Consider the following 15695-nt stretch of genomic DNA (forward strand, 5'->3'; position numbering starts at 1 on the left):
ACCATCAATTCAAACTTTCAAAAGCTATACCACCAGCTTTTTGAGGAACCCTAGAGAGACGCATTTTGTCACTGATTTCAAAAAGTGATGTCTGGATAATTCATAGAGGTGACATCCACTTTCACTTGTTTATTTGAAGGCAGATGTGTCCATGGACAGCCAGTGAATGAGCCATACTCTAGAAAATGTGCTCATTTCACAATATTTCAGGAAAACTGACACATGATTCGATACCTTTGATCCATTCTGCTGTGGAAGCACTGAAAATCTTTTATGGATGATGGATATTGAGTATGAAAGTTCATTATCGGAAAAGCAATACATCAAATGAACTAAAATCTTAAAACTGCACCGATCAATATTTTTATATGAACAATTGATCAAATTACTGTGTGTAGTGTGAAAGGGGTCTCTCATGGTGACAACAGAGAATAATCACTTTGCTGTTCAGCTCTGTGGAGCTTTACGTCTTTCAGCTCGTTATGTTGGTTTTGCAGTCCACAACTTTACTGTTTTGGTTCCCTCTCACCACTTTCATCAGTGTTGTTTCCAGTCACAGCAGGGAGCTGTTAGCAAACAAGACTAGGTCAAAACCTAGTATATGGCTGGACCATGTATGAAATGCTAGAGGGCTTTCAATTTGAAACGACGGATACAGTGGCAACACTCGGCTCAGTCAGACAAGTCAGTCAGTCAATCAGTGAGGGACAGACTTTCGCGTTAATAGGGCTTGCCCCTGCGGTCCAGCCAAAAATAAAGGTCTGATACACCCACTGTGCTCTACAATAAACAGCATACAGACAAAGTTAGCAACTAGCTGGTAAACAGTGGAGATTTAGCAGCTAAAAAGTTCAGAGAGTTCACCAAGGAATTGGTTGAGACCAAAACGGAGCTAGAAGGAGAGTGAATGTTGCACTGGATGTATAAATGATGTATAAATGTATGTATGATGTATAAATAAGCAACTGAGCTGGCTTATTTGTCAAGCATATGGAATATATATGACTACTTGTTATCATGTGACTGATGAGCTATACTCAGGTCACTGTATTACCACTGAGCAAACGCCTTCCACTCATGGTTGAAAGCTCCAGACAAAGGAGCCAGTAAGTGGATTGTATTGTACAGCAGGGCATCGCTGTCACATTCACAACAGAATATTTGCTCAGTTTCTCTCTTTTAATATTTCTCTTTATAATGAGAAAAACAAGGTGTTATAACGAGATGGTTATTCACATTAAAACTAGTCAATTTTCTTTTTATAATGAGATACTAATTATAACTAGAAAGGTGTTAGTGTACTGTATCTGTATCTCATAAAAACAGCAGTGTCTGTACTTAAAAGGATGTGCATTAATGTTTCAATAATCAAGTAATGATCATTGATCAGGGTTAACACACAATGAAATTCTGCTCTTACCGAGCAACACTCTGAGGGCAACTGTACAATTTCATTTCTTATTAAATAACCAAATTCACATTGTATTCTCATTATAAGAAGAGACCTTTTCTCATTAAAAGAACGTTTCTCATTAAAGCAAAGACGTTTTGTCAATTATAACGAGAAAAATGTAAGGCACATTGTTTTACTAAGGGTGGCAGTTCTGCACTGCGGTAGTTTTGCTTTTGTTAAAATAAGTCTCCCATTAACTGCATTGTATGAAGAATGGCTTTAACTTACCTAACCCTAGCCCTAGCCCTAACCCATTTTCAAATCCAAATAATGATGCAAATAATTTAAAACAGTTGGTAACAGATTTAATAACATATCATAGCGAGTATTCAAGTTCTCAAGGTGTTTTAGAGAACATGTTACACATAGTATACTTGGGTGCACTTCATTTCTGTATATCAAGATGCACACACAGCGTCTCAAACTGCACGCTACATTTTGTCTTGTTTGTTTTGCTTTTTTTTTTTTTCTATCTATCCCCCAAAGCAAAAACCTTCATTTTCATTTTGTTTTGTTCCTGACACTTGTGACACAGTATGGCAAGTCATCACTGCTGGACCGAGAAGACATTTGTAACTTTTCACTTGTTATGGATGAACAAGATCAGAGAAAACAAATGAAGAGGCTACGGTTTGTCAGACGCTGCTGTGCTGCAAGACAAATTCAGCAAACAGAGGAGATATGAGAAGGCTTCAGACAGTATCAGCCGGACTTTGTTGGTGGTGGCTGCAGATTTACTCAACTCATGTACTTTCTTTTAAATGATGATTGATTGATGATCCCCTGCTGGGTGCTGAGATTCCGGCCTAAAGAACTCACTTTCCAGCCTTGGCTCTGTTTGTTTTTTTTGAAAAACCCTCCCTCCACAGGAGTTTCAGTGACACTTCCACCTCTTATCTTGACCTGCTTGCTCCCAACTTTTTTACGTCACACCTTTTCTTTAAGTGCAAGTTTTGTCTTTTGCAGCTGGACCTATGAGAAGATCTTTTGATCGTTTTCACAGAGAACATTTGTTCCTACAAATGCTCCCAAGTAGTCTCAGTAGATGGGAGGAGCTGTGGCATCATGCAGGGGATGAAAGTCGAAAATTCTCGCTCTGAAATGTAATTCATTCAGTACTTCCTGTCAGTACCCTGGCAGGCTCTCCACATCAGCTGCAAATGAATGTGTAAAAAATTTAAAAATTGAGTTTCTGAACCTTGAGGGGAGAGTTGTGATGGCGTGCACTTTTGCAGTGGGCTGACAAAATGGAAGCTGGTGTAAAGTTTTCACGTTGCATTTGGCTTTCCAAGCAAACTGTTTTCACATGCAAGGCTTCCACAGTATCATACATAATCATGATGTGTATTGCATCTGTGTAGTTTCATGTGTAGCAAATTGGGAAACATAAAAGCCTGGTTGCATAACAGATTTCCCCCCTCGAATGGCAATTTCCTCTCGCATTTTATTGAATCTGCTTAGCCTGTGACACTGTGTGATTTTGCAGATTATCAAATTCAGAAGGGTCTAATGGTAAATGAGACACACTGGCTAGTCTTTAAGCACTCAGCCTCCCACCTCTTTTTGAGTTGCCTGTCTTTAGCAGAGATTTCCTTTCCTTTTTATTCATTCTGAGATAGCTCGGAGCAACAGCTTCAACAGACTCACTTCTGGAAAATAAAAATTCACGGCAGGCATGATCCAGCCTGCAGGCCTAAAGATTGGCATGTGATACACAAGTTTAGTGTACTGAGAGCATTCCAACTTAGAAAATGAACTGCTGATAGTTTTTTTTTTTTTTATCAAGACTGTTTTCCTGACCAAAAAGCGGAAAAAATTGTGGGGTGTTTTTTTTCATGATTTTGAAGCTGTAACTTCAAATGAAATGCTGCTACAGGTGTCTTGTGCTTGATTTAGGTAACTGTGGTGCATCAGAACTGATGGAAAACATAAAAAAACCAACAACACACAGAGTTCCAGTGCTCCACCGTGTGGAGGGATCGAATTTGTAGTTTAAGTCTTGGTGTATACTGGTGTCTATATTCTCATCTGAGATAGTTGATGTTATATAAACTTTTTTTTCCTTCCTTTTTTTTGTTAGTTTTCATGTTTTTTAGGCTGTAACTCAAAATAACAATCTGCTGCTGTATCCTGTAGCTTTCAGTTTTCTTATTCATGTCAGTTAGCTCATTAAAATTATATTGTAGAGAAAGCCGTTGACAGCTACAATCAGTTCTTCCTTTATTTTGTTTAAAGGGGACATATTATACTTTTTGTGTTTTTCTGTTATTTATATAATGTTATGATGTTGAATATCTATGTTAAACTTGGTAAAAGTGATATCTCCACTTTAAGTACGTGAACCCTTTGAACTTGAAAAAACAGCTTCTTTGAGAAAGATCTGTTGTAAAAAAATGTGTCATTCCATTTTTTGTATCTAAGTGACTAATGGGGATAACAATTTTTGAAACTGGTCCAGTATTGAGTGAGAACGCTTCAGCCAGCAGCCACGAAACATTCTGTTTGTTATTGTGTTTAACCAAGTCTCGCTCAAGAAGTCTCGTTCTGAAATCTCGCAAGAGTCGAGTTGTTGAAATTAGCTAAATATTCAGCCATGACTTAACACCAAGCTACATTTTCTGCACTCCAACACAATAAACTCCTCCTGGCGCTCCGCAACTCTATCATGGCTGAATATTTAGCTGATTTAGACAATAACTCAACTCTTGCGAGATTTCAGAATGAGATCTCCTCATCACACGCTGACTGGCCAGATGTGTGTGGGTGAGAGAGAGTACATACACTTTTAATTTTTAAAGGGGACATATGCACATTTCCAGATCTATATTCATGTTCTGCAGCTCTACTAGAATATCTTGCATGATTTACAGTTATTATCTTTATTTAATTTCATGCTTTCCACCATGATGTTTTTCTTACAGTCTCTTACCATCAAACATATATAAAAATACCTTGATGTATGAGATAGTATATACTGTCCTAGGATGGTGTCAGGCTAGCATGAAACAGTAATACATTCACCTACACAAGACATAAGAAACAAGACAAGAGACACATATACATTCATATCACTTTCATTCATCTGTCACGTAACACATATACCTCTAATCCCAACCGCCTAACCTCTGCAAACATAACAAACACACACTACACATACCCCCCTATGTCCTGTGTTCTCAACCAGAGTCCTCCCTCCCCTTCCCAGCCTCATACATGTACTTCCATACCTCATTGAATTGCTTCCTTTTATTGTTATCTTCAGACAGTGTCTTTTCTATGGTCATCAATCTGTAACGTATGGGCCTCTTTTTCCAGTGTTTTAAAATGAGCTTCTTATAAACAAGGGAGAAAAATATACCATAGGATATCTCATTTTTTGGCGTTCTGAAAAATACACATCTCAGCTGAGAATTGAATTTTTGTTTTACAAGTAATAGATGTCCATTCTTTGATTTCATGTCACACTTTTTTCTCTTTTGTACAAAACCAGAGGGAATGCAAGGGAGTCATGAAAGCCACACTTCACACACTGATCAGAGGAAACTGGATAAAACTTATCTCATCAGTTTGTATTGCATTAACCATAATGCTGTAAGTGAGATATAAGCATTTCTTCCATTTTGTGTTGGCTTTCTTAAAATGGAGATCTTTTCTCCAGGAAATTCCTTTGAAAACACCTGTGATACTAATTAAAACACAATAGTTTGCTTGAAGTATCACTACAAATCAATTGTTTCTTACGTGTAAAGGGTACCACTAATGTTGTCCAGGCTCTTTTCGAATGTCTTTGTAAAATAAGCATGAATTCATTTATTTTCACAACTTTTTTGTTTTGTTCCACTGCAAACCAAACATAGACATGCATTGATAATAAAATATATTTTAATTTCAACACTGTTCAGGGCGAATGGTGCATTTTTTAAATAAAATGCAAGGGTACCAATATACAGTTCTGGGCAAGTCTGACCATTTGTTAATGCTAATTTTTAGTTCAATAATTAGAGAAAGAAAGTTATCTCTCTAGGTTGCAATATAAGTTTTTTCAGAACTTAGCCTATATTACAACCAAACCAGATTCTTTAGAACCAAATTCTAAAAGTCTTCTGGAATGCTACAAGATCCTTTATTAATTTGCATCAATTCAGTTTTTTCAATGTTCATCTTATAACCTGATATTTTGGAGAAATCCTCTATGATCCGTATTGCCTTAGAAGTTTAGATTTAGAAGTTTGTCTAGCTTGCTTACCAAATCATCAAACCTTGAGTTTGCTAGAGCTGGCATGTCAGCTTGAGATCTTGTAACATTAGGCATCGCAGAATATTTCAGTACCCGTCTTTCTTGAATTGTTGCAGGTCCAGCTCAAAGATTAGAACATTCCCTTTTACTTTTTTTGGTGCTGGTGAAGAATTGAAATCTAAGTTTCTAACCTATTTGACTATTGCACACCATGCTGCAAGGGGACTCTAGCTCTTCCAACCTCTCACACTGTGCATGCTCCTTATTTTCTTGCTCCCAACTCCTTATTTATCTTATACTGGTTCTTTATGCAGCCCTTCAGTTCAGCCTCTGTTTCAGCAGGCTGTTTTAACTCCTGGCTCTTTATGGCTCCCCTCCTGATGATCCCACTCTGTTATAATTGGTTAGCATCCAGAAGCTGTGTCATGGCCAACTTCTGGCTGCTCCAAACTATGAAACAAACTATAGTAGTAGGGTTTCACTTCATTTTCTTGATTTTTCTCAAAATTTCAAATTCTCAAGTACATCCGTCCGTGTTCGAGCTGGTATCCGATCCCAAACACGAGAGTTTGACACAGACCACACATGAAAAAACCTTAGCAAAAACCCGAAAAACCATAGCTACAGATCAGACAGCCGTTTGTTGGCATGCTGACATCAGCTGGTCTGCAAGGTAGAAAAAACTGTCACAAACGAGGTGTTCAGAGCAGGTTGAGGCCCTGACTTTTGACTTGCAGGGAGCATTTCGACAAATCTCAAGTTTTGGAACTTTGACCGCGTTTAGCATCCAAAATCATAACAGTACATAATACATACAAAATACAGTATAATACAGTACAAAATACATACAGTAAAAATAACAGAAAACCACAAAAAGCATAATATGGCCCCTTTAAAATTTTCACACAAGTACCATGAGTTGATGTTATCCCCATTGGTATGATTAATTGTGCCTCTACCTATGAAGAAAGGCTTTTTATCCAGCTTAAAGGCAACATATTCAGATGAAACCTCATACAAACTAGTTTGTTTCAAGCTTAAAGCTGCTTTAGCTGACTGATTATACAGTATATGTGACTTTGTCAGTACACTTTAACCAACTAATGGGAATTAATTAAACCTGCCACCTGCAGAAAAAAACCCACTCACAAAGTGTGGTCACTATGCTCAAGAGGAAACTCTCTGCAGGTAGACCATGTTGCAGTCTGAACACATTGCGCAGTAATTGCAAGAGAGGGAAACACTGTGAGAGGCCCTTTAGGTATTAATTGGTGTGCAAGCTTCTCTTTTTTTTCTGCAGCCATTCCAGCATGACAGTGCATCAGAGGGACAGATGAAGGTGAGCACTGTGTGGTTCGCTGAGATTGCAACAGAAGCCTGAGACAAATATTTTACATTCAAAGGGCACTTCAAAGCCGCGCAAAGACTGGGATGTTGATATTCATGAATAATTTTTTTTGACAGTGGCTGAATTTGGTTGCTTTTTTATTCCCCCGCCCCCCGCTCCCCTCCTTCCTACTGGATAAGCCAACAGAATATTGCATCGCAGAATGTTTTATATCAAGCCGGAGGGGTGTGTGTACAGAGTTGACACATCTGAATGATTGATACGACTTCATTGTGAGCATCTTCGATTGGAAAAATAAATGATGGAGACAGAGTGAATGTTAAATGAATTTTGCCTTAGGTGTTGAGTGGTCTGTTCCAGGTGGCGGAGGTAAAGGTTGAGCAGAGACAAAATATTTCACTAAAAGTGCATTATTTAAAACACAAATGCAAGGGGACACCCTCACCATGTTAATGAAACATTTTTGGATTATAGCTTCCTTCAACATTCATCAGCACTAATCACCCGTAAAGGGGACCTATTATGGTAATTTCCAGCTCTGTGTTTTTATTCTGGGACTCCACTAGAGTAGTTTTGCATGACTCACAGTTCAAAAAATGTATTGATCTTATTGATCTTAGCTTTTAAATGACTAAATAATGGGAGACTTTTATTGTGAAGAATTTACAGGAAATGGAATGTGTTCCTCACCGAATTAGCAGAGCTTCCAGTGGAAACCTATAGAAACAGCAACATCTGGAGCTAATTAGAGCTATTTGTTCAGCAGATCACAAAGGAATACTACAAGTAGAAACAGCCACAGTGCAGTGATGATGATGTCTGATGAAGAGCAGTGGATGACCAGCACACCTCCAACAGGTAAACAACTTATTTTACTTTGCTGTGCTGTGTAATAGAAAAACATTCACAGTGTGCCAGCTCGTCTCAAGTCATGGCTTGGCATGACTACTCCAAAAACAACGGAAAAATGCCGTTATGTTAGCGAAGCAGAGCAGTGAACTTGTGCAGATATAAAGACTGTCACAAGCTGATGTCGGCTCGGGCTGAAACTAGAAAAAAACATTGGAAATTGAGCCTTCAGAGCAGTGTGAAGCCAGTGATATTTAACCCTTTGAAAATGGACATCCTGCAGGCGGCTCTAAACTGGCTGTGGGGGGGGGTCGTCGTTTACATAGTCCAATTCAAAAAGATCTAAAATAAAAACCATAACAGCTAGAGCTTTCACTCTTTTTGCAGCTGAAAGCTAAGGCTCTCATCTTTCACGCAATCACGTACGCTTGTGTCGAAAGATGATGACATTATTATGTTACGTGTGGGTAATAAAACTGGGTAAAATGTAGTGGCAATGTGGAGTGGAGCAGAGCGGAGAAGCAGGTCGAAGTCAGAGATATTCCGTGAAAGTTGAGAGATTCAGATATTGAGAGAGTAAGTGTATTCTTGGAGCATATACGTGTCTTTTTTGTCGTGATGACAAAGAAAAGATAGTAAGCCGAGGAGGCTTTGGAGGTTTTGTTTGCGAGTGGTGACCACAAAGAAGAGACGCTTTCTTCTGATCCAGACTCCTTCAGTGAGGATGAAGACCATTTTGGCATCGATCCATATCAGGATATGTAAGTACAATTTTAGGAATTATTATTTATTTATATGTTTATTTTTCACATTTTAGAGAGTTTTTTTTTGTGCTGTGTGTGTTTCGCAGGTGTGTGTATTTTTCCCACACTGGCCATACACACTCACACCCGTGAAAAACAGGTGTATGGCGTGCGTGCGCGCGCATGTGTGTTTGGCGGGTTGTTTGGGTGTGATAACTGACTGATGACTGTGTGTGATTTTCGTGGGTGTGGGAAGTTTCAGACTTTCTGCATTAGGCAGATTTTCAATTTCATGTTATTTTTAGTGATATAATTTTTATGTTTTTTCTAATGTCATTTTCATTTATCTTTGTTTTAGCCCCACTGGAAATGAAGGAGCAACAGAGGACCACTCAGACACAGAATCCCAACACACATTTTGTATTTTGTTTAATTTATGACACAATTTCAGTACTTATATCTATCATTATGGTTTATTGGCTTACATAACCTTTTGGCTTAGGTTGAAACTATCAAAATGCCTTTGCACTCTGCTCATAAAAATGAGCTTATCTCAGAAACTAAAAACCGTACATAGTTCAGATAACTTGTGGAATGTTAAGAAATATTTTGTTCATGTTTCTACATTTAGAAATGTTTTGGATCAATGTGTTTTGTTCGTTTATCCAGTAAAATTTGATGAAAAACATGTCAGATTTTTGTATTTTTTAGATTTATAACACAGTTTCAATACCTTTATCAATATTATGGTTTATTGACTTACATTACCTTTTAGCTTACGTTGTACAGATTCTAAGGATATGAAACATTTGAAGCTACTCCAAAAAATGACATCACAATAAGCAAAAATACCAATGTAGGCACTGTTGGACCACTTCTATTACAGAGTTCAAAGGGTTAATATTCCCTCATTTGATGTTTTGATGATGGTGGTGGAGAGTGCTGTCTAACATGTCAGTCCAAAATCTCCCATAGATGTTCAATTGGGTTGAGAGGCCATAGCTTATGATTCTTTCATTTTCATACTCATCAAACTATTCAGTGAATTCAGAAATGTTTCAGGACATTTCTTCCATGTAAACTAAATGATTTGAAATGCTTTCTTTCTGAATTTATGGAACTGTACATTATGATCTGTCATGTCACCATCCTAGTTATTATACTCTAGTGTCTTGTAAGCCCATATGGGCTAGGCACCAGAAAGGTGCAGGACACTTAATCAATCAATCAATCAATCAGTCATCATAGGATAAAGGTGATGACTCAGAACAACTTTGTATTGATTTGCATTGACTCTTCCCTCTAAGGGGACAAGTGGACCCAAACCACGCCAGCAAGATAACAATAACATAACAGAGCCACTAGATCCCCTCACTGTAGGGGTCAAGCATACAGGCCTGTACCAGTTATTCCTTTAACTTGTCTGTATATATTTTGCTACAGCCAAATTAACATATAATGCATATACAATGTAAGGAAACCATGAGATATCAATTTTATGCTTATTACAATCTAATATTTGATAAAGATTGAGTATTTTTGTCATGACCCGGCTGTTTGTCCACAACACACACACACCATGATAAAGTTTTAACAAAAATATATTTTATAAGTAAATTAAAGTGCCAATGAAGAATTAATAAGATATGGGGTATGGATGTCAGTATGGTCAGTGGTGTAAGTGTGCATGAGAGATGAATGTGACTGTGTGTGTTGTAAGGTGCGAAACAAGGCGTGAGGATAAACTTAAGACAGCATAACTGAACCAAACCTAAAATGGGTGCCTGTAGAGAATAGGTGAGAGAGGACTGCCGCAGCAGCAGCAGCAGCAGCAGCAACAATGTGGTATAGAGGGAGTGGACTGACATATCCAGCCGTCTTATATGGCAATCAGGATGAGTTGATTCAGATGTGGTTCATCCTCCTGACACACATCTGTCACTCTAACTGCCTCCATAGGAACAGAACAAACACACACAAGGTGCCACAAGCAGAGTGGGAGGTGTCATCACAATTATAATTGACATTAATTGTGTTTATCCTACTTATCCTCAACTGACCTTGTCTGTCAGTGATTTCACACTTTTTTTATTCAGTCTACAGTGGCCAGATAGAAACAGACAACACAAAATGTAAAAGTCAAAAGGTAACTAATTTAACTAATCAATTATGTGTAGTGCTTAGCACTTTGCAGTTAAAACCAATTTCACTCATTTTGTAAACTTTTAAGCAGTTCATATGAATGAAAGTGGATTTACAATGCCCCTCTACCCCCTCTCACCCCTCTCCTTAGAGGCAGGACATTGAGAGAGGGGTGAGAGGGGGTAGAGGGGCATCGAAACCCAACGTCCTGCCTCTAAGAGGAGGGATGAGAGAGTTCCCCGGTTTTTTTGGCAAGGGTTGTGTTCAAAGCCACAGATGAACTCAAGCTGTGATATTTCACACGCCTAGCTGAAAAACGCCTCTTCGAGCCAGCACCTGACTTCCTGTGTGCCACAGCAGTAGGCTGGCAGCCAATCACTGGGCCTTGATGTTTGGCAGCCCGCCTTATATGATAGCCCTTTTGCTGGTCTGAAAGTCTGAATGGCTGACAGCAGTTTGGAGGGGTTGGTCTTCATTGTGCATATAGGAACAGTCCTCAAAAGTAAAAATTACCATTATGCACATTGCTCTCTGCTGATGCTATGAGTGCTGGAATATGGTCTGTCTGTATGGTAGTCACATGGTTTGAGCAACTCTGCTTCTAGGCAGCACATCCCTCATATGAATTGCTTGTTCTAGATAGGGGAAGTTAATTGAAACATTCTTACTATGCAAGTAAACATTTTTGATGTCAAAAGCACCAAATCACATGTTAACATAAACTTGCACACTCATAATTCACAGTCTTATGGCCTATCAGCGGCAGCACTTGTGGAAGGTTGTTGTCCTGTCAATACACCTGTGAAAAATAGCAGATACTAGTACTAAATTGATTATTAACATTTCTCAAAACTGCCCCATTTCTGATTTAATGGTGATTTAAAGGTGAAAGTCTAGGTAGAGACGTGATAAGTCAGACATGTTTGTTACTGTCACAGGCTTTATGAGAATAATACAATAAAATACTGTACTCTGGTGCTAGGTATGTAGAACACATATTAAGTAACAGGGAGATCTGTGAGAGTTGAAATCCACAAAATAAAATGTCTAATGTAATATAATGTTAGTGTAGTGTGTGTATGTGTGTGTGTTTTCTGGTCAGTTGAAATGTTCATAACTAACCAGGTTCTTGCGGTTGCATTGCTCCTGAGGCGTAGTGCTTGCTTCAGAGGTGGCTCCTATAGATACAAAGAGGTATATCAATTCTGTTTATCTCAAATGCTATCAGGGGTGGACAGTAATTGAATAGAACTACTCTCTTGCTTTACTTAAGTACTATTTCGTGTATCAGTAATTTTACTGCAGTACTTTGTCCACCACTGCATGCTTGTTACAAAATGTATGGGAATTAGGACAAGGGGCCATGGGGTAAAATGTAGTGCTGTTTGGATAAAATAGAATCTTGGTATAAAATATATTTCCTCTTTTAAATATTTGCTTTATCTCCTGATGTTAGCTGTAAATTTTAGCCACTGCCGCCTGGTGTTTGCATGGCGCCCCAGTTTGTCCAGGGCAGGGCACGAACATAGCTCCAACTCCATGTCCACAACATAGGTTTACTTGGAACCCTTCACCATGAACTTCCTCCCCTCAATCTATACAAAACACAAGTAATACAAAGGGCAATATATTTGTGTGGCATGCGTTTGTATAGATTCCTCTGTGACAAACCTGACGTCAACTAATGACAACTGTTTAGATCCATTACCTGCTGAATTTGTGAGGCTGCAATGTTTCCATCTTGGGGAAGGAATCTGGATTTCTGGAATGATTCCCAACATCCCAGCATAGGTCTCCAGCCTTGATGCCAGGAGCATGAACAGCTGAGGAGGATCGAAGGCCTTCATCCTCTGCAGTATCTTGTCCTTGAGGACATGCATTGCTGCTTCTGTAAAATTGTTCATGCTGTTTCTTCTGGTGGGAAGACTGCCTCTATAACTGAGTGCCCAACACTCTCTATGGTTGTACATTTCTGTCCTACAGCTTAACATAAGACAACTTACTTGTCTGCAGTGAGCACTAACCTGACTGCAAAGGGATGTTCTCTTGTCTCATTGTAAAGCCTATCCAGTCTGGCTACCTCTTTGCAGTACAGCATTTCTTTGACCATTGTGAATAGAGTTGGTCTGTCTCTTTGGTCCAAACCACTCTCCTTGCTCCACAGACACCTCCAAACTGCTTGTAGCAGATGGAAGGAGCACAGGAAAGGTGTGGCATCTGGAGATGCCTGCCCCTGAGCTCCCCTCTCTGCCCTACAGTCATTTGTAATAATGATCTGCAGTCCTGCCTGTGCCCTGCCAGCAAAAGCCTGCTCTCCAACTATTTGTTTTAATAGCTCCAGCCCTTCAAAAATGGTCTGCTCATCCTCTGACTGGTAGAGGAGAATGCCCAGTGGGGGGCTACCAGCACAGCTGTGGGTCGGGAGGAGAAACACTTTGCAGTTCTACCTGCCCATATTCCCTGAGGACTCTATGAAGCACAGCTCCCCACTGTGTTTCAGTTGGTGCACTTTTTTCATCAGGGGAGAACACACAGCAACAAGAGGGGCTCCCTAGGAAGATGTTCCCATTAGAGCACAGCTGTCCTTGCACTTCTTGATGTAGCTCTCCACTTGATTTTGTAGTGCTGCCAACATGGTTGGACCATTTTGAGTGCCATACTCCTCCCTATACACCTTGAGGAACAGTCTAGGAAGTATATTAACTTAATTTGAATGGGCGTCACTTACATACTGCAGAAAATTGTAATGCCATTCACTGAATACATTATAATATTTCATTGAATTGTCACAAATATAGTGGGTAGTAGTCTAAACCATGTTTCCCAGTGTGAAGCCCACCTTTGTACATAGGGCAGGTCAGGGCAAATCTCCCTGTTCGCTGATGCATATACAGATACAAAATATTCCATTTGGAGGTCATGGTTAAGTACCACCAGAGCAGATGTGGGATGTGGTCAACTTCAAATAGCCCCATCGGGACTTCTGTTGTCTTTCCCCCAACATCTCAGTGGTGGTTGGTGTCCGCAACATACAGGTGGTGATTGTGCCTATTGACTATCGATATCTCAGACATATGTGGGTCTTTGGTCCTATAACGTATATCAATATCAATATTATGTCTAAAAACAGTGAAATTATGAGTAAGTGGATCAATAAATTCACTTGTTCTGTTCCCCACTAGTACTTTTCAATGTCACAAGCATTTTAGCTTGACAGCAGGTGTTCTTAAATGTTCCCCAACTGCTTGCAGCTTTCACATTCACTCTATGCTGACACTTGTAACAAGCCTGAGGAAAAAGGGCCACTAATAAGTTGCTTTAAGAAATTTCGATAGCACAAATCTTACCTTGAATAGCATGCTGCACATCAACCTTGGTCAGTTAACATCCACCCTCCGTGTCACCCCTGATGACTCCAACAGTTTCACACACTGCCCTGTTCCACAGTGCAGACATCCACTTGCACAGTGGCATCAAAACCAGTGTCATCTCCAAATGAAGCCACCTTGTCATAATGGTAGACATGGTACCCAAATTGATTTGGTAGCCAACCCTACAAGTAGGAAACAAACTACTATTAATCAAAATCCACAGACATAATAAAATTGTCAGCCTTCACAGACATCTAATACCCATATCTTAGATATCTGATATTAAAGAAAAGTGATACTGTAACACTATCAGCTACCATACCAACAAATTAACAATCCTGAAGAATGACTATGACAATATTAGGAAAAGTAAAGTATCTGAGGGATATGTAGGCTAAGCAGTGTTCTGACAAAATGATCTAATGAGCTAATACAACGATGTTAATGAACGATGTTCCTTATAGTACTTAGTGACAGATATTGTCAGATACTTTCAACTTCAGGTACTCCTCTATGTTGTCCTGAGCACACACAAACACCAAGTCTTAAATAAAAGCAAAAAACAGCTAGCTATTTACAAAGCCATCACAATACAGCAGGCTACATTACACTACATTACAACAGGCTACTACTTAGCTACATCTTTAATTCATTAGCTATAAACAGTACCCAACTAACATAATGGCCAACTTACCTGCTCATTTTGAGGACTTCTGGCTGGCTGTAAAAAATGTGTATAAGAAGGAAGAATTAATGTTAGACTAATCTATTCGATAATGTTGCTAGTATATTCTTCTTATTTAATACCGTGGGGGATTAACATTAACAGATACATTACCTAAGCTCCGTGTAAGTGTAATTGTCAGTCATCTTTGAAAAGCGCTATTTTCTAAGCTACTGAAACTGTCATATTTTGCAGGAGCTGTGTGAGTGTGGTTTCCATGGCAACACAGCCGTTGAAGCTTCCGTCGTTCCATTGATGCTTTCGTCATATGGAAGTAGGTATGGTTTCATTTAAACTGGGTTGGAAAAATAATAGACGTCACAGGGATTACTTCTACATACGTTTATCTCATAATTTCACATTATGGCAAAATAAGGAAAAGTGTAATAGGTCCCCTTTAAAACAGTGTTTCCATTGCTTGACTGAATTGTATGAAGGGTGGAAGTAGCAAAAATTATCAAGTGATTTGATTAATCTAAAGCCGATTTGATTAAAACAGTCATGATATGATAAAAACAGAGCCATGTTTCATCATTTTCTCTGTCTTACAGTCATCATTCACAATGCAAAATTGCCATCTATCACTTAAGGAAAGAGGCCTCAAGGGTGGGAGTAACAGAAAATAATTGAAAAAAAGGAAATGATGAAAATGCTTGCAAATTAGTAATGGAAGTGATAAAATGTATGTGAATTGAAAATTGAGTGATACATTTTTAATTGATTTGGTAAACTTGATTGACATTTTATTTGAAACAGTGTTGTTCTGATAATCTGGGCTCAGTTACTGTCTACTGTCTACCATTCATCATTCACAATACCCAACTGACA

The 15695-nt window shown here is 38.9% G+C and overlaps 1 long non-coding RNA gene across 1 annotated transcript; it reads left to right on the forward strand.

The window, feature by feature from the left end:
• The first annotated feature begins 7873 nt into the window (after positions 1–7873).
• LOC122970460 lies at positions 7874–9318 on the forward strand. The gene is made up of 2 exons (XR_006399207.1): positions 7874–8648; positions 8989–9318. It is a non-coding gene; the product is annotated as an uncharacterized LOC122970460 (long non-coding RNA).
• The last annotated feature ends 6377 nt before the right edge of the window (positions 9319–15695 follow it).

This window comes from Thunnus albacares, chromosome 19 (assembly GCF_914725855.1).
Source record: "Thunnus albacares chromosome 19, fThuAlb1.1, whole genome shotgun sequence".
Taxonomy (NCBI): Eukaryota; Metazoa; Chordata; class Actinopteri; order Scombriformes; family Scombridae; genus Thunnus; species Thunnus albacares.